Source organism: Pelodiscus sinensis, chromosome 10 (assembly GCF_049634645.1).
Source record: "Pelodiscus sinensis isolate JC-2024 chromosome 10, ASM4963464v1, whole genome shotgun sequence".
Lineage (NCBI taxonomy): Eukaryota > Metazoa > Chordata > Testudines > Trionychidae > Pelodiscus > Pelodiscus sinensis.
In genome coordinates this window covers 52,003,622-52,027,823 of record NC_134720.1, presented here as the reverse complement: position 1 = coordinate 52,027,823, position 24,202 = coordinate 52,003,622, and the positions used below count along the sequence as shown (strand labels likewise).

General features: G+C 52.9%; 1 protein-coding gene across 6 annotated transcripts in view; it reads right to left on the bottom strand.

Moving 5' to 3' along the window:
- Window positions 1–24,202, bottom strand: part of LPP (LIM domain containing preferred translocation partner in lipoma) — a 555,915-nt gene that overhangs the window by 439,471 nt on the left and 92,242 nt on the right. For all 6 annotated transcript variants that reach the window (XM_075938239.1, XM_075938236.1, XM_075938238.1 and 3 more), the window contains exon 2: window positions 9,892–9,993. The gene's annotated coding sequence lies outside the window, so the exon portion shown is untranslated. The remainder of the gene's footprint in view (window positions 1–9,891; window positions 9,994–24,202) is intronic.

Sequence of the window (24,202 nt, the reverse complement as noted above, 5' to 3'; positions counted from 1 at the left end):
ACATGTTCCCTATAAGCTGTGCATTTGTGCGGCTGCTCAAGAGAGATTCTAATGCCGCCCAGCTGATTAGCAGAACACCCCCCGCTGGGTTTGTGTTTCTCCCTGGTGGTGCACACTTGCACATGCCTCCGTGCACATAACAAAATTTATTCTGCACGTTTGAAAAAAATCCACAGATGGCTGGAAAAGACTGGCGGGAACATGGATTTCCACCATCTGAGAATCTGGCCCGCAAATCTTAATCTCTGAAACCTGACACTGGGTTTTTGGGTCTGCGACGGAATGAGAAGGCGAGAACAAGGCTCTGTGTACGACCCTAGCCCCAGGGTGAATACCAGAGCCAAACTCATGCAATAAAACCATGTGCCTGGAGCCAACTGCACATTGGAAGATGGATATCTAATCCCCCCGTCAGCACTGAGCTGATGGAACTAACTAGCTGGCTGCTTTGGTGCCGACAGATGCCAAATGATGAAGCGGTCCCTCCTCTCCCCCTCCCCACACACACACACACAGGTTTAGCGTCCCTTGGCAGCAGGAGATATTTAGCCAGCAAGCTAAGGAGGGCAAGAGTGCTCACAAGACAGCTGATAATCAGCTGATTCCTTATCATAAAAGACGATGCTCCAGGGTTTAGTGATATGCATCCAGCAACTCCCTACTCGGTGGTGGGCACCCCGTGGCCCATTGGGGTTCTGTGTGTGGCCTATGAGACATTTTATTTACCGTTGCCCACGTGCAGGATTACAAGAGCCCACCGCTTACTGTCCGCGAAGGTGTTTTCCTCCCAGGATTACTCAAGTGACACCCACGCAAAGCCAGGGCATGGGAAGGGAGGGGTGTGTTGATGGCACACAACGTTGAGAGAGCCGGGTGCTCCCTCTGCAGACGATCACAGCGCCGCTACGGTTCTGTCGGTACCCCCGCCAGTTCTAAGTACGCCGACGCAGGGCGCAAAGCTACCCTAACCCGAGAGACCGTCTTGGTTACCACGACCTTGTGGCCCACTCAGGTGAAGGAGGCCCCTCTTGCGACCCCCTCACTAGCCTCGACTGTCCATCACTGCCCTACTCTCTGGCCTTCTTCTGACCCAGTTCTTTGGGTCTAAGCCCCTGCCCACCTTTGCAACCGGGCTCCAGGCTACAAGAACTCCAACAACTCATGAAACCCCTTCGCAGAGCCATCCTGGACTAGCACCAAAGCCAGCCCCTTGTGTCTCTTCCTGCAGCTTCCACAGCCACACTGAAATGTCTCCTTTGCAGCGCCTGCCACCGGGAGCCGCCTTCCCTAACCCCCTTACGGGCTCTGCCGATTCACGGATTGGAACCCGGGTCTCCCGCTTCTGCAAGAGCCCCGACCACTGGCTATTTCAGGGGCTGTTGAAGGACTCCAACGTGGCCCTGAACAACCTTCCCGACAACGGTTTCCTCCCAACCGATCCGAGTCGGACGCCGCTTTCTTGGGGCAATCGATGTTTTCCCATCAACAGTTGGTTGAAAAAACTCTCCACGCCTCTCGTCCCTTTCTTGCTTCTCCACACAGAATGAACTGATCCCGCACACAGTTTGTATGCCAGCCGCTGTGTACTACAACATAGTGTATGAACAGACTCTCCCCCCGCCGCTATCTAGCCTCTTCGGGCAAGCAGTAAAAGCCTCAGGTCACAGCCAGACTGTCCGCCAAGAAAGAATACAGCCGAGTGCACAATCTTCTGGGACTCGGCAGCTCTCTTTGGCACGGCGGCCGCAATCAGGGGAGGTGGTAATTGCAGGCCCCCCTGATTAGCAGGAAACTAGAAAATCAATGCAGGGCACTTGGGAGACAAAGCAATCATCCCGAAAACAAAGCACACAACACCAACAGCCGCCTCCCTTCTTCCCAAGTGCTCCTCCCTACACGGCCGCGTTGAGCGCAGGAGGAATGGTGACGCACCGGCCTTCGAAAAGGAATCTGCAGATTCGCCCATCATCTGGACAGCCAGAGTTTTGGCCTGTGTCTCTTGGTGCCATTTGACCAGCCTAATGTCGGGGGGGTTTAATCTTGGAGGGAAGAGATGGAGTAAGGATAGGTCTGGAGGAAAGGGCAGGAGCAGGAGGTAGAGCTTCGGGGGTCCACTTACCTGCCATTAAAAAAGCAGCAACCTGAGCCCTCACATTTCCACTACACCGTGTCCACATTCAATCAGACGCAGCTGCACTGCTACCTGCCTTGTAGCAATGCAGATGTCTCTGAGTGGGGGGGGGGGCACGTTTAGGCTGCTGCGGCCCACATCGGTGAAGGAGGGCCACTCATGTGCCCCACCCACTATTCGTGGTCGCCCCTCTTTGATCTAGGGTCTATCCCTGGCTCTGACACAGACTCACTGTGTAACCTCAGGCACATCACTTAACCACTCTATTTTTAATGTTCATGGGTACAGCGGGGCTGATAAATATTCCTGTCGTGGCGTGGGAAGGTGCCCTACAGTGGAGGATGGAATAAGGCAGCCTCCCTAGAAACCTTGGGAGAAGAATTAAAGTGTTCCTCTATGACAGCTTTATGAAGGAAGAATTCCTGCTCCATCTCCAGACACCTTAACAAGCTGTTCTGGGGACTCCACAACTCCCTCGTTGTGTAGGCACGTTGGCCGCCTCAGATCCTACCCGACTGCCTTAACCTCCACATGAAAAACAAGAAGGACTAGTTACCACAAATGCTTCCCTACCACAACACATGTTGCGCACGCGCATGGATTTGAAACACACTGCCCTGAACACACAATATTGATTCAACAAGAACAGCAGACAAATAATCACACGTTGCCCTGCCACGGAACTAGCTCCCAGTGGCAACACATGGACAGCCTCTAAGGGTAGGTCTACAACAGGCAAAATAAAAACAAAAACACACAACCCTGCAGCAGGAAGTCGCTGAGCCTGGATCACCGGACACAGCCGCTCAATGCAGGGCTAAAAATAGCCATGGAGACGTTTGGGCTCTCAGCCATGCAGACATTTCGCCCCTCCCCTCGCTGGGTTTCAGAGCTCAGTGCCAGCCTGATTTCAAGCAGCGACACGGCTATTTGTACTCCACCCGGATGTGGAGATTTGCTGCCATGTACACCGTTCCCTGTAAGCTGGGTGCGTGTGCGGCCACTCCGGAGAGATTCCAAGGCCACCCAGCTGATTAGCCGAGCACTCACAAGCTACGTTTGTGTTTCTCCCTGGTGGTGCATGTTCACACGTGCCTTGGTGCATCTAACAAAATTTATTCTGCACATGGGTGGAAAAATCCACACGTGGATGGAAAAGATTAGAAAGCACATTGGCCATGCGTCTTCTTTGCTGTGCAGACATACCCTACTAGTAGAGGGTCTCGCTAATAATGCCTTTGGACGAGGAACTCAAAGCGCTGTAGGAGAGACGTTATGAACCCCATTTTAAAGACGGGGAAATGAGGCACAGCACGTAAGCAGTCTGGAACTCTGAGCCCTCAGAAAACTAACATCGCATGGCGGAGCTGCAGGGCCTCGGGCCATTAGGGACTTGCCCCAAAATCACACAATTACGTCAGATCAACACCAGAACCACAACCCAAAACACCCAGGCTATGTCTACACTGGCAGCTTCTTGCGCAAGAAAACGTCCACACTGCCATGTGGGAGATGTGCTTTTGCGCAAGAGCATCCATGGCAGTGTGGACGCTGTCTTGCACAAGAAATCCCTGCCGAGCGTCCACACTGCCCTGTTGCGCAAAAGCTCCTGTGCAAGAGGGCTTACCTGTTAAAAAAGAGCGTCGCTCTTCCGCAAGGAGCCCTCTCTTACCACGCCCGACTGTAAATTTCCTTGCGCAAGAGCAGGCGGGCAGTGTGGACGCTCTGCGGATTCTTGCGCAAGAATGGCCGGACTTGCGCAAGAAGCCGCGAGTGTAGACACAGCCCCTTTGTTAGTGTGACAACTATTCACTCTCTGGACTAGAGTACCCGGGCACAGCGCAGGATCCACCGCGCTAGGCGCTGTACAAACACAGAATAGAAACCATTAGATATAGTGTCACGTTTAGACAATACAAGAATGTTCCGATACTTTTTAATAGCACTTATCAGTCCACTGTCCTGATCAGCACACTATTTATACCGGATTACATGCTGAAAACCCGCACCCTTCATTATACACTGCGTTAGCACAGAACAGAAGTGCTTTTAGAGGCTTGCTTGCTCAGCACTGAATGCTCTAGCTGGCCTGTGACTGATGCCCAGTAAAGTATATACAGGCCTCAATTGGAGTATTGTGTCCAGTTCTGAGCACCACATCTCAGGAAAGATGTGGAGAAATTGGAGAGGGAAGAACAACAGAAATGATTAAAGATCTAGAACACCTTTGAGAGAAGCCAGGAAGAACTGGGGCTTGTTTAGTTTGGAAAAGAGAAAGCTGAGAGGGGACACCATAGCACCTTTCAAGTCCCTAAGAGAGTGTTACAAGGAGGGAGAAAAACTGTTCTCCTTGGCCTCTGAGGACTGGACAAGAAGCAATGGGCTTAAACTGCAGCAAGGGAGGTTTAGGTTGGACATTAGGAAAAACTTCCCAACTGTCAGGGTGGGGAAACACTGGAATAAATTGCCTAGGGGGGGTTGTGGAATCTCCATCTCTGGAGATATTGAAGAGCAGGTTGGATCGACACCTGTCAGGGATGTTCTAGACCGTGGGTTCCCAAACTGGGGGACGTGCCCTCCTGGGGGGGGGTGAAGAAATTCCAGGGGGGGCGCGAGGCAACCCAGCCTCCCCACCAGCAAGTTTTGCTGCCCTGTTCAGTTCCTTTTTTGCTCAACAAGTTTTGCTGCTATTTGGGGGGGAAGGAGGGCGCGTGAGGGTTTTTGAAAAATCAAAAAGGGGGGAGTGATGCCAAAAAGTTTGGGAACCACTGGTCTAGACGATGCTTGGTCCTGCCGGGAGGGCAGGGGACTGGACTCGATGAGCTCGCGAGGTCCCTTCCCGTTCTAGGGTTCTGTGAGTCTGTGGCTCCATGACACACAGTTCTGGGATGTGTGAGTTACTCTGCAGCATTGCCATGCGTGTCATTGTGTCCTGGGCAAGATTTCCCAGCTGAAGAGAGGAGAAAAAAATGGCACGACACTAAAATGCGGCTCTTTCCAGCAGCAGAGCTTTGGGGCTTGGATTTTCAAAAGGGACACGCGATTCAGGAGGCTTCCTTTTTGCGGCGTCCCACTTGGGACACCTGACGTCAGCCTCGACATTTTCGGACAATCATCAGCCCTCAAGAGGCGTGTCTCTACAGAGCAGCAATGTGCCCCAGAGGGGGGTGACGTCCGAAACGCACCAATGTGCGGCACACTAATTGCCTCCTGAGAAAAGCACCCGCCTGCCTATTAGTAGAGTGCTGCAGCAAAGCCTCAAGTCACTGGGTCTTTCGAAACGCTTGGTCTTTTGTTGTTAGCAAGTCACTTTGCTGGTAAAAATACCACCTTACGCTGCCCCGCAGATGCACAATAGTCTTGTGGCTCCACTTCAGCACTGAGGGGCAGTGGCCGTGGACCCCCTGGCTGTCCTCTGGCGCAGTGGGGCATCACACCCCTGACTTCCCGACTCCTCCGCCATGAATCACTTGATCCTTGTCCAGTCCTGGCTCTTCCCCCTCCCTCCCAGAGCTGGAATGTCGTGAATCAGCTGTTTGCGGCATTCCGGCTCTGGGAGGGAGGGGGAGGAGCTGGGACAGAGCGTGAATCAGGTGATTCACGGCTCCTCCAAAAGTGCGGGGAGGGAGGCGGAGGAGTAGGGGAGTGCAGGGGTCCGGAGCCCCAGTGCACACGTGGGAGAAGGGGCAGCCAGGGGCACCACGGGGCTACAGATGGAACGCCAGCAAGCCATGGGCTGCTGCAACCCACGTAGCTGAAGGAAGGCCACTCATGCGGTCCACCCACTATTCATGGTTGCCCATCCCTGATCTAGGGTCTATTCCTGGCTCTGACACAGACTCCCCATGTGACCTCAGGCATATCACTTAATCACACCATCTGCAATGTTCATTGGTACATTAGGGCTGATAAATACATTCCTGTCTTTTAGGGGTGTGGCAAGCTTGTGAGATTTGTAAATTCCGCCCAGGTGGAAAGCATCGTGTTAGTACATAATTTGTGACTGTTGATGGACAGCTTCGCCGCTGGTACCACACACAATTCCTCCCATTTTAACTGGCGCGCCTACACATTTCCCATGAAATCGCCTTTTACTAATGACGATCCCACTGACTATGAGTTGGTCCTGGTCATCAGAGTTGTTAAAAAAGAATAATCTTTTCTGGTTTTTATTTCAAAAATTATAACCAATTCTTTTTTTTTTTTAATTGTCCACACGGACAAGAGATTTATCTGAAGAACAAAAACTCTACGGACAGCTCTGCTGGTCTGTGGGATATCGGAGGGAAGACTGAAAGAACTGGGCTTGTTTAGTTTGGAAAGGAAAAGACTGAGAGGGGACATGAGAGCTGCTTTCAAGTAGCTAAAAGGGTGTTACGAGGAAGAGAGAGAAAAATTGTTCTCTTTGGCCTCTGAGGATAGAACAAGAAGCAAAGGGCTTAAACTGCAGCAAGGGAGGTTTAGGTTGGACAGTAGGAAAAAGTTCCTACCTGCCAGGGTGGTTAAACACTGGAATAAATTGACTAGGGAGGTTGTGAAAACTCCATCTCTGGAGATATTTAAGAGCAGGTTGGACAGACACCTGTCAGGGAGGATCTAGATGGTGATTGGTCCTGCCGTGAGGGCAGGGGACCAGACTTGATGACCTCTCAGGGTCCCTTCCAGTTCTAGCGTGACATGGTTCTAACAGAGCAACCTCGCTGAGTCTTATCCCAAACACCAACACTTGGTTCCCAGGAAAGCAATTTTGCCCCAGGAATAGACTCTATTGGAGAGATGAAGGCAGACAGCCGACTCTCCAGCTGCTAGCCACGTCTTCCCCCAAAGAACCAGCATCACAAAGCCAACACCAATGCAGCATTTCTTCAAAGACTACACTGGCTAAGAAAAAAAGACAAAGCATCATCACTACCTGGTAATTCCTGCCATAACAAGATGTTATTGGGATCACCCCATATACTGAGGACAAGCATCAGTGGTATTAAATACTCGCTGATTTCAGTTTGCCTTGAGTAATCACCGTATTAGTTTTCAGCAGGGTGTAATTTTACCAGTAAATAATACTAGATAGGGAATAGCACTTTTCAGTCTAAGATTGCAAAACTCCTGGATCAGAAGGAGCTTAACAGATGGGAGCGGATTGAGTCATGGGAATCAGGACACTGGTGTTTGATTTCCAAATTTCCCATCCTGTCTTGGCTATGTCACAACCATCAGACTCCACAGGTGTACATCCAGGAGCTTACTGGTTGAACTCAATAATTGTCAGACAGGCTGACATCTTCAGTTACAGAAGTGCGAGGCAGAACTAGAAATGCACAATACAGGACGGTAACCCCGCCCCCCATCCTCTGCTAGTTGATAGATTCTCCATCCCTTTCATATCGTAACGCACCCCTCGCCTGGGTAGCTGGGGGGTTTCCCCCTCACCTCAACAAGGTCTGTTTTGAAGAGACCCCAGTCAGCACAGCTTAGTGCATCTGTATTCTGCCTGAAGCATCCAAGTTATTACTGTGCAGGGTAAACTACAGAAACACCCTGAATTGAGCACAGGACGTGGCTGTGAGTCCCCGGCGGCTGTTCTAGTACCACTCCGCCAGGCTGCAGCCTGGAGCCCAAGCATGGGGTACAAGCCAATTCCTTCCACTCCACAGAAGACAAACATAAGAACATCTTGCCAATTTTTGTGCCAATTTTCTTCCACTATTTGATCTGAGGCAGTGGGTCTGGCCCACGAAAGCTCATCACCTAATAAACCATCTTGTTAGTCTTTAAAGTGCTGCATAGTTCTGTCTTTTGTTTTATAAGAACATGAGAATGGCCACACTGGGTCAGACCAAAGGTCTATCTAGCCCAGTGTCCTGTCTGCCTACAGTGGCCAATGCCAGATGCCTCAGAGGGAGGGATGCAACCAGTAATCCTCACATAATCCCTCTCCTGTAACCCATTTCCAGACAAACAGAGGCTAGGGACACCATTCCTACCCATCCTGACTAATAGCCATTGATGGACCTAACCTCCATGAATCTGTCTAGCTCTCTTTTGAACCCTGTTAAAAGTCCTAGCCTTCACCACATCCTCTGGCAAGGAGTTCCACAGGTTGACTGTGTGACGAATGAAGAAAAACTTCCTTTCGTTTGTTCTAAACCTGCTGCCTATTCATTTCATTGGGTGACCCCCTAGTTCTTATATTGTGGGAATAAGTAAATCACTTCTCCTTATTCACTTTTTCAACACCAGCCAGCCAGGCTGACTGGGCCCCGCCCCTTTTGGGGGTGCAGAGCTGGACCTCCCCATGCTTTAGCCACTGTGGGCACCGGGACGTTGGCCTCACATGTGGAAAGCCTGTTTATATAAAGGCATATAGTAAAGGAAGGACAGTCGTTTGGTTAAGGTTTTGGACTGTGATTGAGGAGCTGTACACTCTTTGGCTGGCATAGCATGTGGCACAATGGGGCACTCATTTCAGCTGAGGCCTGGAAGAGCTACATTGAAAATCAACGCCGGTTTCCATGCGACCGAGACTGGCCAACTCCAAATGCACTCCAAGTCTGCAAGACTGTGTCCAGCAAGTCCTTTGGCTTGCTTACCCGTGACTTCAATTCATACCATGCTCTTGACACAAGCGAAGAGAGATGCCCGTTCGAGGCCAAGAACGATCAAGTCACTTGCACAACCGAGTTAGTGCCAATGCAAACACTTGCCTTAATTATAAATAAATGGGGGAGGGGGATAATGATTTTTTAAATCTACATTCTATCGCTATGCTGTCAAATGGATCATGAAAACAGACCCAAGCTGATCTATACATTACTAACTGAAAAGACAATATAGATACCAATAACTCCAACCAATGACTTAAAGCTCATTGCATTTACACCCCTCCCCAATGACCCTTTTCTCCATGAGAAGCACAGGACTCGCTAGCAGTCAACCCGTCCAGAATCCCCGTTAAAACCCTCCCCCTCTCGTCTCTGGACAGAAAGAAATTTCACTGCACATGCCGCAGATCAGTGAATGCAAATGACAATCGGACTCCAGGGACAAATTCCAAACTCTTGGGCATGGCTTTAATCGCCACGAATAAAACAGGAAACAGAAAGCGCCACGGTTTTTTTAGTGTTAACTTTCTTGATGGACTGCAGTTTCCTTTCAGGAAAAGGAGGGTTGGGTGAATATTAGACAGCTGCTGTATCCGACAGATTCTATACTCGTACTAAAACGCGAACGAACAGGAAAAATTATACGCTGAAAACTTGGGAGGGGAAAAAAAACCCCAGCTTGTTAAAATGGTTAAACTTTTCCCTGCCGCACAACGACATGGAGTTAAATATTAACTTTTGCAGCAAATATACCTGCCGGTTATATTGATCCCATTAATACACACAGTTGGGTATGAGACCAAACTGGCATATAAGCTGTGGTTTCCCTTCAGAATGCTACTCAAGGCGTATACTTATTTCACTCGACTGTCCTTCTGCATTAACCAAAGGACGGAGGTGGAGCCTGCAAAACGGATTGTTTCATCTACCGCAAAGCATTAGGCCCTCAGGTAATGACAGAGCATAGGTCTGATTTTGAGTTGGATCCGCCAGGTAATTCTCACTGCTACGGGAGGTCTCTTTCTGCTTGACTGGGGTGCAACAGACCAGGTTAGAGGACATAACGTGCGTCACATTCACCCCCCCCCCCCACCGCAACAATCCATCTGACTAAACCAAAAACCAACTCCCTTGCTTCTGAAATACCCCTGTACTTACGAGAGAGCAAACGATCTCCTTCGCTCAGACGCTCTCCACCAAGGCAGATGGCATGAGGATCGAGACCCGGGAGCGAGAGAGCTGCACACGGACGACAAGAGGCTTCCAAAACAAGGAGAAAAGGGAAAAAAAATACTTACTACAGGAATTCAAACCCTGCTTCCACCAAACCCTGAGTCACCTCCCCTCCCCTTCCAATAGCCCAGTGCGATGGGTAAACATTTCCAAATATGGAGATCAAGACTCCAAAGGATGACAATCAAATCACCCTTCTCTCCCTTGGACGACTTGCCCATCTTGAGACAGAACCCTGCCCGGCGTGTGAATTATTAACTCCGTGGGATGCACTAACACTGCAGTCCTGGCTCTATACCTGGGAAGCTCCCAGCTCCAAGTGCGGGGATTTAATTCCCTTTGCAACAGCGCACTAGGGAGAAAGCAACCACCCAACACGGAACCGGTCTGAGACCCCAGGAGAACCACCCTCCCTCAATGCATTGTTACGCCACCTCATGCTGACCCTGTCGGTACCTGCACCCGCAGCCTTTTTGCTGGCAGACGGCTACCCTCGTTATTGGCTTTTGCTAGTGCCACGCCTCCTCCCCGGAAGAGACTGGATCAGCAAAAGGTGCATTGCACCGTGGGTAGGCAGCCCGGTGTCTCCCACACCACCGCTGCCTGCAGTGCCTTGCAGGACATTGCTGCTCGGCATTATGGGATAGCAATACCCTTCTCTGGGAATTGTGGGAGTCAAGTCCCCATAGCTTGCAGGAGGCCAGACAGACCTTTGGTAAGTGCACAAAACTATCTACAGGACTAGTTCTCTGGCACTTTAATAGCCGGAAAAGTCAGTTAACCGGCATCTGTCGGAGATGCCAATACAATTTCTCCTTCAGTTAACCGGACAAAATTCCGATAGCCATGCGGCCTCGTTAGGCGACATTTCCCAGCACTTGCGGGAGTCCAGTCTGTAAACTTGCAGCAGTAAAGTTTGCTCGTGTTGTGCTTTTGCGTATAAAATCACTCCTGGACAGGATCTAACCCATCCTGCCACTGTGGCTAGCGTACAGTGAAAAATTCACAAGCCAGTGGCGTAAAGCTCGAAAAACCAGCACGTCTGATGAACCAGCAACCCCCGTTCCCTAGGAATACAAAGCGTGTACGGTCTGTGACTTCATGGTGACTGGCTACATTCAGCCCCCGTGCTGAGATTTCCATGCACAGGCAGGGCCCCTCACAGCAACCAGAGCATCCTCAGAAGCACACATCTCAGGCCAAAGCATCTGTGTTAGGGATGTACCAGCGGAGTCGATTAACTGATTAACAGATAAGCAAAAGCTTATCGGTTAATGCTACAGACTGCCCGCATTCTCCCCCTCCCCCCGGTCCCTCACTCCCGCCAGTAAATTTGTTAGCAGGCTGGTCAGCAGCCTGGCTCAGTTGCGGCTCACGCCAGGTCCGGGAGCTCAGCCGCACCTCGGACAGAGGCTGCTGCCATCCTGCGCTGCTGCCTCTGTATCGGAGGCAGCAACACGGAGCAACAGGCAGCTGGTCTGTGAGGGGAGCTGCTTTTGAAACTGGCTCCCCTCCCGGAGCAGCTCCCGCCTGGCACCCTGCGCAGCTGCCTCGGATGCATCATTAATTAGGGGCCACTTTTGTGCACGAGGCTTTTGCACAAAAAGGAGCTGTGTAAACGGCTCCTTTTTACAAAACCCCCCTCTTGCGCAAGAGCCGTTCTTCCTGAAAAAATGCGGAAGAACGGCTCTTGCGCACGAGGGGGGTTTTGCGCAAAAAGGAACCGTCTACACAGCTCCTTTTTGCGCAAAAGCCTCGTGCGCAAAAGTGGTCCCCAATGAATTATGCAAATGAAGCGTGGCAAGCATCCGTGCTTCCTTTGCATAAATTTTGCGCAAGAGAGGTGCAGTACAGACGTAGCCCAAGTGTTGTAAGGCTGTACACCATAAAGATAGTGAACTAAGACACTGAGGCAAAGGGGACCAAAGAAATACCGGAGATGAGATCGCAACAGGCATCCAGGCTACAATATTTCTGATGGCCAGGTGATGGAGAACCCTTGCTGGAGAGAAACTAGAGCTCTTTTCCGTTCGGCTGAGTATCAGGGATCATTTAACACCATTCCCACTGCACAAAAAGCTTGCTGGGGCAGAACGCCGACACTAAAAAGAGGTACACGCGATGGGCAGCTGAGGCCTGGAAGTGCCACGCACCAAGGGAGCAGCGAGGAGGGTGTTAGAGACGCTGACGCACTGGCACAATGACCCCCTGTGGAGCAGGATTCAGGGCACACACCGGCTGGGAACCCCAGGAAAAGGATCAGTAACATTTAACGAGCAACAAGTGCCACTCCTCTGCCTGCATCTGCCAGGAGGGGAAACATCGGCTGCAAGAAACCGCTCGCTGCCCCTGCCAACCACAAGAGGAACGCAGGAGTCGCGGCTAAGCAAGAGACCCCCAGAGGAACGCAAACTGTTAACACTCCTGTCTGATTTACACCGGGGCTGGCAGAGATTGATTTACGGCTACTTGGCCTGCCACATGGGCCGAATGGATACATGACCGTACAGGGACGACTTGGCCTCGACACCGGGGATCTCAAAAAAACAAGCTGAGAGCAGGAGATCGAACCCAACCTGGTCAAGCGAGTGATCCCGGCTGTCTTGGGACGGGCCATCTTCCGGCAAGTTTAAGCGATGCCAATTAGACACGGATAATATGCTAATCCCCCGCCCTCGTTCCCCCATGGCTGTGTAGCAGTGGAACCGGAGTGTAACCTACAAAGTGTTGCATTACACGCCGGCAGGTCCGTCCTCTTCTCAGGACAGGAGCGTATTAGAGACCAAAACGCCTTGTAGGAATTACTCGCCAGCCACACACTGCGAAGCAGCGCCAAGGACCCTACTTGCCCGGCTCCAGTTTTACCAAACTCGTTGGGTTCCTATTTAGCACGTCAGCTCTTCTGTCTTCACAGCAGGCCTCTTAGCAGCAAGGCCAGTGACCAGTCAAACATACAGTTTACCGGTTAACATTTTAAAGGAGATTTTACATGCCTGTTCCAGAGCATACATATGCACAGGCACACAAATGTTTTACACATGCACGCACAGATTACATAATACACTCACACACATGCAGGTAAACTTTCCATCACACACACAACTGTGTCCTGCACGTTGCTGGTTCATCTATTTCCACGAGGGAGGTAATTGTTAAACGATGAACTAATAAGCGGATGCTTATTGGTTAACGCTGCCGGCTACACGCAAACCCCTCTTCCCCCTGCGGCTCTGCACGGAAAAGAGCTTCAGAGCCCGCACACTGGCTCAGTCCCGGCTCCCGGCAGCTACCCCAACTGCGGCTCTGCATGTAAAATATTTTGGGAGCCTGCTTGACTGTGCGCCGTTCCTCAAGCTCCTTTCAATGCAGAGCCACAGCAGTTGCTCATGTAACCAACAAACATTTTTGTTGGCTACACGGTTACCGGATTATACGGTTACCGGATTACACGCTTCCTAACATCCCTAAGACCCACAATGCTACATTTTATTTGATCTACTAGACATCTGAGAGTTTCTCTGTCAGTTCAAGAACTCCCAACCAGTAAGAGCTAGACCCACCAAATACAGTATGTAGCTTCCTCTTATTGTAACGTAAAGCCAAGTCAGGGGTTGGTTGTGCCAGGACAATGAGCTATGCCTGGAATGGGATTGGGTCTCATAAACCACACAGAAGAGAGACAGAATCACCAGGCAAATGAAATGATTGCCCCAGCCGCAAGGCGTCCTTCAGGGAGCGCGGGAGAAGCAATCCCTCCCCCGCTTCGTATGGCGACATTGCCGGCTGTTCCTCTTTGTCAGGGAGCGAGGGGCAAGTGCCCAGTTTCCTGCTGAACCTGCCCCAACCGGGGGACATGCTCCCCTCCCCCGGCTGTACCCACTAGAGATGCAGCAGCCATGGAGAGGGGCTTTTCACCAGGCCCCCAGCTGCCGTGGCGAGAGAGGGCTGGGGTTGTCCTCTCTCCCCGGGGCAGCCTGCATCCTGAACCCCTTCTCCCCAGCCCCAGCCCAGAGCAGTGATCCAAGTGAAGCCTGGACAGTTTCATTTTATTTTCCAAAGAACAAATATGAATTGAGTGAAGGGCCTGAGGAACACCGGGTCAATCGAGTGTATTTCTATGAAACCCTCCGCCCCCCTCACCTAGGTACACCCACTTCAGCACCTCTCACATTCTGCCCAGCCCTGGGTTCTGAAGAGTAACAACTTTTCAGAGGTGTTGGGCACCAGGGTCACCGAGCACCACGGCTGAAAGTTAACGCCTGGGTCTTAAACCTTCCGTGAGCCTCCCCTCGCCGTTCCGGGACTGACTCCTCCTGAGAAATCACAAACAAGGGGAGCGAATGGGAAGTCTTGTGGAGAGACTGGCCCAGAGTTGCCCGTGTTCTACGGGTCTACGGACCAGTTCTGAACACAGAAAGGCACTTTGAAGCCATTCAGGGATTTCTCCTTCCTAAGTCTCCTCCTGAGTCACAGCTGTGGATTTCTTTCCCATCCTGGCAAAGGCACCCAACAAACTCCTGCAGTGAACAGATCTCTCTGCAATTATCTTCCAAAGCTTGCCACTCAACCCACACTACTTCGGAGCCGTTTCGAGCCTTTCCCTTGGACTGCAAAAATCATATGGAGCTTTAGTATGTGGATTTATAGAATCACAGAACACTAGAAGTGGAAGGGAGCTTAAGAGGTCATCAAGGCCAGACCCCTGCCCTCACGGCAGCACCAAGCCTCGTCTAGATCAATGATTCTCAACCAGTGGTCCAAGTACCCTTAGGGGTACTCAAGAGAAGTCTGGGGGTACGTCACTACAACCGAAATTTGGAGAAAACTGAATTTTTGTTTTAAATTTTACAGCGCTTTATTATTTTTGTACTTTTTACACCCAAAAATATTATCGCTCGCATGGCTACGATTAAGTTGTTTAAACAAATGTGTAGCAATGGTAAAAAAAAACTGAGTTTCTGAAAACTGTAGGTACTGGGGGTACTACACACACACACACACACACACACACACACACACACACTTTAAAGGGGATACTTTATTTTAAAAAAAAAAAAAGGTTGAGAAACACGGGTCTTGATCATCCCTGATAGATGTCTATCTAACCTGCTCTTCAATATCTCCAATGATGAAGATTTCATAACCTCCTTAGGCAATTTATTCCAGTGTTTCACCACCCTGACTGTTAGGAAGTTTTTTCTAATGTCCAAAGCAAACCTCCCTTGCTGTAATTGAAGCTCATTGCATCTTGTCCTGTCCTCAGAAGTCAGGGGAAAACAATTTTTCTCCCTCCTTCTTGTAACACCCTTTTTGGTACTTGAAAGCTGCTATTGTGTCCCCTCTCGGTCGTCTCTTTTCCAAACTAAACAAGCCCAATTCTTTCAGTCTTCCCGCATATGTTTTCTAGACCTTTCATCATTTGTGTTGCTCTTCTCTGGACCCTCTCCAATTTCTCCACCTCTTTCCTGAAATGCGGTGCCCAGAACTGGACACAAGACTCCAACTGAGGCCTAACCGCCGTGGAGTAGAGCGGATATCACTGGGATATTCAATGTCTGTACGTCGTCAATAGGATTACATCCGTGCAAGACAGGACAGTGAGTGAAGCTGACTTTCTAGGCATCGTGCTAACAAAACATACTAACTTCTGAGATGAGGGGAAGGCAAAAGGAAACACAAATGATGTCAGGCGGGGTGACTATGTTCAGCAGGCAGGCATATCTGGGCTGCTCTGTTGCTTTTACATCCCCTTTACCCACGCAGGTGGTCGCAGCTGATCCTCAATCCCGACATTTTCCATAGTAATACATACATGGGATTCCTTAGTGCAGTTTTGGGACCGACAGGGTTGATCGTCAACCAGACTTAAAAAACAAGTTGTATTGCCTTTCCCTTTCCTCGCTGTCTAGCTTCACATCTCAGGTCTTCTTACTGCTTGCTATGGGACTGCTGCTCCAAAGCGAACCTGACCCAACTCCGATACATTTCCTTCACCTGCCCTCCAAGGGGAAGCCCTGAAGCAGGAGGACGTTGTCAGTTTCACCGGTGCATAAAATGGGGGCGGAGCTATTCTCTCACAGTCAGGGGCCGGGAAGCAGGAGTCCTGGTTCTAACCTTGGCTTTGCCACTCTGTGACTGCGGCCAGCCACGGGACCAATGTGTTTGTGTGTGGTCCGCTGAGACACGCCGCTCGGGTGCCTCTGGGTGCATACAGTTCTCATTTGTGGCTATCGTGCTAGAACCACTCTGCGGGGGCGTGCACGTCTCTCACCTGTGCTACTTACAAGGAAGTATCTATCAAAAGTAGTAAAACCTCTGTGGTTACCACTAGGCTGGGGGTGAGGAATCTTTTTTGGATCGGGGGCTGCTGACCCACAGGAAAAAAAAAATCAGTCAGGAGCGACACAAAGATGGAAAAAACCCGACACTTCACTGATGTGGCCCTCAACTAGGAAGCAGGAAGACAGATCCCCACGGGGATCCGGGCTATCAGATTTTGCCCCCCCCTCCCATTCTGGGGTAGGGCCAGAAATGAGGGGTTCAGTGTGTGGCAGAGGGCTGCCAGGAAGCTGGCTGGTGGAGTGGGGTCTGGGCACGAGGGAGAGTGCAGGAGTGGGTTGGGGGGGTCTGGCAGGGTGGCAGTAGCAAACGGGGAGGGGGAATTTGGGCGGGAAGGTGGGTGCAGGAGCAGACTGGAGGTGAGGGGGTCTGCCCAGGAATTAGGGTGCAGGAGCGAAGTGGGGGTGGGGGATCTGTGCAGGATGGGAGAAGGGAGGGGCTCACGGACGGAGCACCAACACCAGCCCCCTGATGCTGGAGAGCGGGAGAAGCCCTAAGCCTCAGGGACCGGATCTAGGCAAACCGGGGCCCACATCTGCCCCGGGCCTTAGATTCCCCACTCCTGAGACCATAGTGCAGGAGGAAGGCACCTAGATGTCCCACAAACAGGATACCCCTTCCATTACTCCTACGGCAGCACTGGAAAGCCTACAGATTCCAAAGGGGGGAGATTTTCCTTCCCCTCCCATTCGCAACCAAAATAAAAGCAAAATATCAAGTTGAAGATTGCTTCAGTTCTGCACTATAGACATCCAGGGTGTATGTTGCCACTGGTCGCCATGGGAGCAGACCCCTAGTGGGGAAAAGTTCGTAGCGTACATCGGGCTCAGCCCTTCCCCGTATTACACACGTTTCCCCGATCCACACAAAGCGCCAAGTCGACTCCCTGAAAGTTAAGCCTGGGGGAGCCTTCAGCAAGAACGTCGTGTCCACTTTCACGCTTCGGCAAAGAGACAGACAAACGGGAAAGAGTCCAGAGAGCCATAAAAACGATGCAAGGTCGAGAAAACCTGACCCGGGAGGGGAGGCAGCAAAAAAAAAAAAAAAGGGGGGGGTTTGTTTAGTCTGCAGAGAAGCCGGAGGGGCACATGCGAACAGCCTTCAAGTCCATAAAAGGCTGCTAGAAAGAGGAGGGCGATCAATTCATCTGCTTCGCCGCAGAAAACAGGACAAGGAGAAACAGGCTTAAGTGGCAGCAGCGTAGATTTCGGTTCGGCCTTAGGAAAAACACTGGAACAAATTACCCAGGGAAGCTATGTTGTCTGAGGTCTCTAAGAGCAAGCTCCTGTTGGGTGGGGAACCTAAGGCCCAGGGGCTGGATCTGGCCCTCGGCTTGCCTGGATCCGGCCCCAGAGGCCTGGGGCTTCTCCACAGCTTTGGAGACCCCGTGCTGGTACTCCAGCCCCCCTGAAGTGTTACAGCACACTAAATCCACTAGCCTGGGCCCCACAGGGGTCTGGGGTGTGAGGGAAACACGGGGAGGGTCTTTCTCCTCCTCAGCTGGGAGCCACGTCAGGGAGGGGTTTTTTGTTGTTCTTGTGGGGTGGGGTTTTTTGTGGGTTTTTTGCTTCTCACTTGCTGCCCCCAACTGATTTTTCGGTGGGTCAGCGGCCCCAGACCCAAAAAAGGTTCCCCGCCCCGCTCTAGACAATACTGGGTCTTGCCTCAGTGCAGGAGAGTGGATTCACTATCGAGGTCCCTGCCGATGGTGGTTTGTGCTTTGCTACATTGGGTCAAAGCACTCAGGACCTTTCCGGATCAGGCCTAGACTGCTCTCCGGGTGACTCAGCCCCGGCACGAATGCATGTCAGGACCTGACTCACATGCAGGAACAGGCAGCGGCAGCGTTATCAGCCTTCCTACTGCAGACGTCCACAGACATCACCTGTGAAATTGTTGCTGTAGCAGCGGGGGCAGCCGGGAGCTCTGGGCCCCTTTGAAATGCCGTGGGAGCGCCGTTCCGCACGGCTATGAGGGCTGAGAGGAGCGGCCAGCATCTCGCTCCATGTGGCGCTAAGGGCTGACTGCTCTTGGCCCCGCCCCCTTCCACTTGAGGCTCCGCCCCTTTTGGGGCACAGAGCGATGCCCCCCCACACCTTGCCCCCCGGGGGTTGTCGACCCACCTGCTGGCAGGGCCAAACCACAGACAGATTGCAACTGCTGAAAACGCAGCCCATTGCTGGCCTCCTCGACATCTGGCACGGCCCGGACAAAGACGAATCGCTGCAGGCTGTTTTGGGGATGAACTCCGCCCCCAGGCTAATTCTCTCCATCCCTCAAAGAGGGGGCAAGCACAAGCCAACGCTCGGGTTGCGCGTTTACATTTCGTGTCAAAACTGTGCCGCGTTCTATGCCATTTCGGTACTGCCCACCGGCTCCTGGCAGGATGCCCTGGGATCTTATCTGCAACGGGGAAACCCACAGAACATTCCCCCGCTTGTTCCAACACTGGTTCAGCTGAGCCAGCGTGAGCGCCGAGGGGAGCCCCACGTAGACTCTGCCCCTGTGCCCAGACCTGGCTTTAAAACAGTTCCCATCCGACTCTGCGTTCAGGTTTAACTAGGACTTTTAAAAACCAGTACAGACGAGCCAGTTAGCGGTGCCGACGGACACGAGTCCGCTGCGAGAGCTCACGTGTTTCTAAGCCAATGGGGAGTTCACGCTACTCATTCCGTGCTTGGACCGGGGGACACATTTCTGGGCTCCGATCTCATTTGGGGCCTTTGGGACACTGTTGACCACTGCTCCATTCCTTAGACACTGTTTTTAGGGGCCCAACATAAAGGGGCCTAATGATTTATTTTTAAAAATCAAAAGAACATAAAAACAGCTTTATTGGGTAAGACCAAAGGTCTATCCAGCCCAGTGTCCTGTCTGCCCACAGTGGCCAAGGTGCCCCAGAGGGAGTGAACAGAAAAGGGAAACATAAAGCAATCTCTTCCCTGTCACCAATTCCCAGTCTCTGACAAACTAGGGACACCATCACTACCCCTCCTGGCCACTAAGTATATCAGTGGACCTGCCCTCCATTAATTTATCTAGTTATTTTTAAACCCTGTTCAAGTCCTGACCTTCACAACGTCCTCTGGCAAGGAGTTCCACAGGTTGACTGTGGGTTGTGTAAAGAAAAACTTCCTTTTGTTTGTTTTAAACTTGCTATCTATTGATTTCATTGGGTGACCCCCTAGTTCTAACGTTACGGGAACAAGTAAATAACTTTCCTTATTCACTTTTTCAACAGCAGTCATGATTTTATAGACCTCTGTCATATCCCTCCCCTCCCCCCCGCCTTAGTCTCCTCGTTTCTAAGCTGAAAATTCAAACTCTTTTTAATCTCTCTTCATATGGCAGCTGGTCCAACCCCCTCATCATTTTGTCACGAAAACAGTAACACTGATCAAAGCCGTAGTGAGGCTGCAGTTATACTGGTATAAAGAGGCCTTATATTAGGGGTTGGCAAAATATGGCCCACGGGCTGGATCCGGCCCACCAAACATGGATCCGGCCTGCCGTGGCCCAGCAGGACCCTCAGACAGGCTCCCTGGCTGCCGCAGCCACACCCACAACCCAAAGCAGCTGGCTACTGAGGCCAGTGTGTGTCTCTGACCAGCACACTATACTGAGGGAAGGGGAGTAGCGGGACCCTGCATCCCAATCCCCTACCCAGAGCTCCCTCCTGCGCCCAAACGCCTTCCCTGACCCTGCACCCCAATCCCCTACCCAGAGCTCCCTCCTGCGCCCAAACTCCTTCCCTGACCCTGCACCCCAATCCCCTACCCAGAGCTCCCTCCTGCGCACAAACTCCTTCCCTGACCCTGCACCCCAATCCCGTACCCAGAGCTCCCTCCTGCGCACAAACTCCGTCCCTGACCCTGCACCCCAATCCCCTACCTAGAGCTCCCTCCTGCGCCCAAACTCCGTCCCTGACCCTGCACCCCAATCCCCTACCTAGAGCTCCCTCCTGCGCCCAAACTCCGTCCCTGACCCTGCACCCCAATCCCCTACCTAGAGCTCCCTCCTGCACCCAAACTCCGTCCTGGACCCTGCACCCCAATCCCCTACCCAGAGCTCCCTCCTGCGCCCAAACTCCATCCCTGACCCTGCACCCCAATCCCGTACCCAGAGCTCCCTCTTGCACCCAAACTCTGCCCCTACCCAGAGCTCCCTCCTGTGCCCAAACTCCTTCCCTGACCCTGCACCCCAATCCCCTACTCAGAGCTCCCTCCTGCGCCCAAACTCCTTCCCTGACCCTGCACCCCAATCCCCTACTCAGAGCTCCCTCCTGCGCCCAAACTCCATCCCTGACCCTGCACCCCAATCCCCTACCCAGAGCTCCCTCCTGTGCCCAAACTCCTTCCCTGACCCTGCACCCCAATCCCCTACCCAGAGCTCCCTCCTGTGCCCAAACTCCTTCCCTGACCCTGCACCCCAATCCCCTACCCAGAGCTCCCTCCTGCGCCCAAACTCCGTCCCTGGACCCTGCACCCCAATCCCCTACCCAGAGCTCCCTCCTGCGCCTTAACTCCGTCCTGGACCCTGCACCCCAATCCCCTACCCAGAGCTCCCTCCTGCACCTAAACTCCGTCCTGGACCCTGCACCCCAATCCCGTACCCAGAGCTCCCTCTTGCACCCAAACTCTGCCCCTACCCAGAGCTCCCTCCTGTGCCCAAACTCCTTCCCTGACCCTGCACCCCAATCCCCTACCCAGAGCTCCCTCCTGCGCCCAAACTCCTTCCCTGACCCTGCACCCCAATCACCTACTCAGAGCTCCCTCCTGCGCCCAAACTCCATCCCTGACCCTGCACCCCAATCCCCTACCCAGAGCTCCCTCCTGTGCCCAAACTCCTTCCCTGACCCTGCACCCCAATCCCCTACCCAGAGCTCCCTCCTGTGCCCAAACTCCTTCCCTGACCCTGCACCCCAATCCCCTACCCAGAGCTCCCTCCTGCGCCCAAACTCCGTCCCTGGACCCTGCACCCCAATCCCCTACCCAGAGCTCCCTCCTGCGCCTTAACTCCGTCCTGGACCCTGCACCCCAATCCCCTACCCAGAGCTCCCTCCTGTGCCCAAACTCCTTCCCTGACCCTGCACCCCAATCCCCTACCCAGAGCTCCCTCCTGTGCCCAAACTCCTTCCCTGACCCTGCACCCCAATCCCCTACCCAGAGCTCCCTCCTGTGCCCAAACTCCTTCCCTGACCCTGCACCCCAATCCCCTACCCAGAGCTCCCTCCTGCACCTAAACTCCGTCCTGGACCCTGCACCCCAATCCCCTACCCAGAGCTCCCTCCTGCGCCCAAACTCCTTCCCTGACCCTGCACCCCAATCCCCTACCCAGAGCTCCCTCCTGCGCCCAAACTCCGTCCTGGACCCTGCACCCCAATCCCCTATCAGAGCTCCCTCCTGCGCCCAAACTCCTTCCCTGACCCTGCACCCCAATCCCCTACCCAGAGCTCCCTCCTGTGCCCAAACTCCTTCCCTGACCCTGCACCCCAATCCCCTACCCAGAGCTCCCTCCTGCGCCCAAACTCCTTCCCTGACCCTGCACCCCAATCACCTACTCAGAGCTCCCTCCTGCGCCCAAACTCCATCCCTGACCCTGCACCCCAATCCCCTACCCAGAGCTCCCTCCTGTGCCCAAACTCCTTCCCTGACCCTGCACCCCAATCCCCTACCCAGAGCTCCCTCCTGTGCCCAAACTCCTTCCCTGACCCTGCACCCCAATCCCCTACCCAGAGCTCCCTCCTGCGCCCAAACTCCGTCCTGGACCCTGCACCCCAATCCCCTACCCAGAGCTCCCTCCTGCGCCCAAACTCCTTCCCTGACCCTGCACCCCAACCCCCTACCCAGAGCTCCCTCCTGCGCCCAAACTCCGTCCTGGACCCTGCACCCCAATCCCCTATCAGAGCTCCCTCCTGCGCCCAAACTCCTTCCCTGACCCTGCACCCCAATCCCCTACTCAGAGCTCCCTCCTGCGCCCAAACTCCATCCCTGACCCTGCACCCCAATCCCCTACCCAGAGCTCCCTCCTGTGCCCAAACTCCTTCCCTGACCCTGCACCCCAATCCCCTACCCAGAGCTCCCTCCTGTGCCCAAACTCCTTCCCTGACCCTGCACCCCAATCCCCTACCCAGAGCTCCCTCCTGCGCCCAAACTCCTTCCCTGACCCTGCACCCCAATCCCCTACCCAGAGCTCCCTCCTGCGCCCAAACTCCTTCCCTGACCCTGCACCCCAATCACCTACTCAGAGCTCCCTCCTGCGCCCAAACTCCATCCCTGACCCTGCACCCCAATCCCCTACCCAGAGCTCCCTCCTGTGCCCAAACTCCTTCCCTGACCCTGCACCCCAATCCCCTACCCAGAGCTCCCTCCTGTGCCCAAACTCCTTCCCTGACCCTGCACCTCAATCCCGTACCCAGAGCTCCCTCTTGCACCCAAACTCTGTCCCGGACCCTCCACTCTATCCATTAGTATCCTGACCACTTAACCAAATTCTTGGAATGCCCACCCACCAAAAATTATCACCCACCGCTGCCGTATTCCCATTTAGCTTACTCGCTTCCAGCAAAGGAGAGCTGTGTTACTGTACCATGTCTGCGCTAGAGGGGCTCTCCTGCCTTTAGCCACACCGAGACTGTTAAACTGAGCACAGACAAGTTCTCAATGAGCTAGTCACCAGTGTGAATTCGCCAGGGTCTGAAGGCATATGACTGACAGGTGATTGGGAGGCAGGGGGTTAATTTGCCTCCCTTTGTCCCTCAACTTCAACCCACCTCAATCCGACCTGGTTTGCTGGAAATGAAAAACGCTTCAAAAATCCAGAGGCTTGGGAAGGAGAGAAGTCCGACACAGTAACCCACGTGGTGCCCCCGGCTTGGGATTCATTGCCAAAACCTTCAAGATTAGCTTCCTAAATATAAATGGCCTAATTTTCACAAGGGCTAAGCTCCTTCAGCTTCCAGAGATTGACTGGGATGCCAGGGTGTCCGGCCCTCCTGAAAAACTAGGCCGCTTACCTCGGGGCTCCTAAAAACTGAGCGTGGGGCCGAATGAAGCAGCTAGGTTTGCTACTTGAGAGCTTTATGCCAACCAATTCCACGCGGGGGTAACTCCTCTCATTGACACAGTCCGAGTCAATCACCGAAGGGGGCGGAGCTTCGGCAGAAGGGGTGGGGCCAGAGCAACCAGGTGCACACCACACCTGGCCCCCGGGCAGCTTTTAACACTGCCCTTTGAATCGCCGGGCCCCGGGGGCAACTGCCCCTTTTAGCCCTCCCCACCGTCGGCATGCCTGGCCACCAAGTAACTGTTTGCAAGATCGGGCCCTTGTTAAGTTGGTTTGTGTTATATTCTGTGTTTAATAGATGATATTATTTTAAACACGTTGGCACTCATTTTCTGAAAAGAATCTAATAAAAAAAGTTCGGGGGGGGGGCATAACTCCAGGGTGGGGTCTCCTCTATTTTGCTGATTTTTTTCTCCTGCTGACGGCCAGCCTTTGCTGAGAAGTGAATCAAGTCAAAGAGCAAACATGACCACTCGCTGCCTTCTCGGGGGGAGGGGAGACTTGCGGCAGAAAAACACCTCCCCTGGTGTAAATCAGCACCGTTCCTTTGAAGCCAACGCCAGTGGACAACAGTGGAAGAGTTCGCCCTGGGTTTCCACCTGATGAAATGCGCACTTCCCGCATGCACCATGCCCAGCAGAGGCTTTTCAATCCAGTGTCCGTGAGAGACACTCTGGGGCTTCCCACAGCTGTGCTCTCCCGACATCCTTCCAGCCGAAGGGAGGGCGATGGCAGAGGCAGTCCGGGCCAGCTGCATCAGCTCTGGGGGTGTAAAATTAGCTCCAGGAAGAAGAGTCTCTCTCTACCAGGGCTTTGCGTGAGTCAGCGCAGG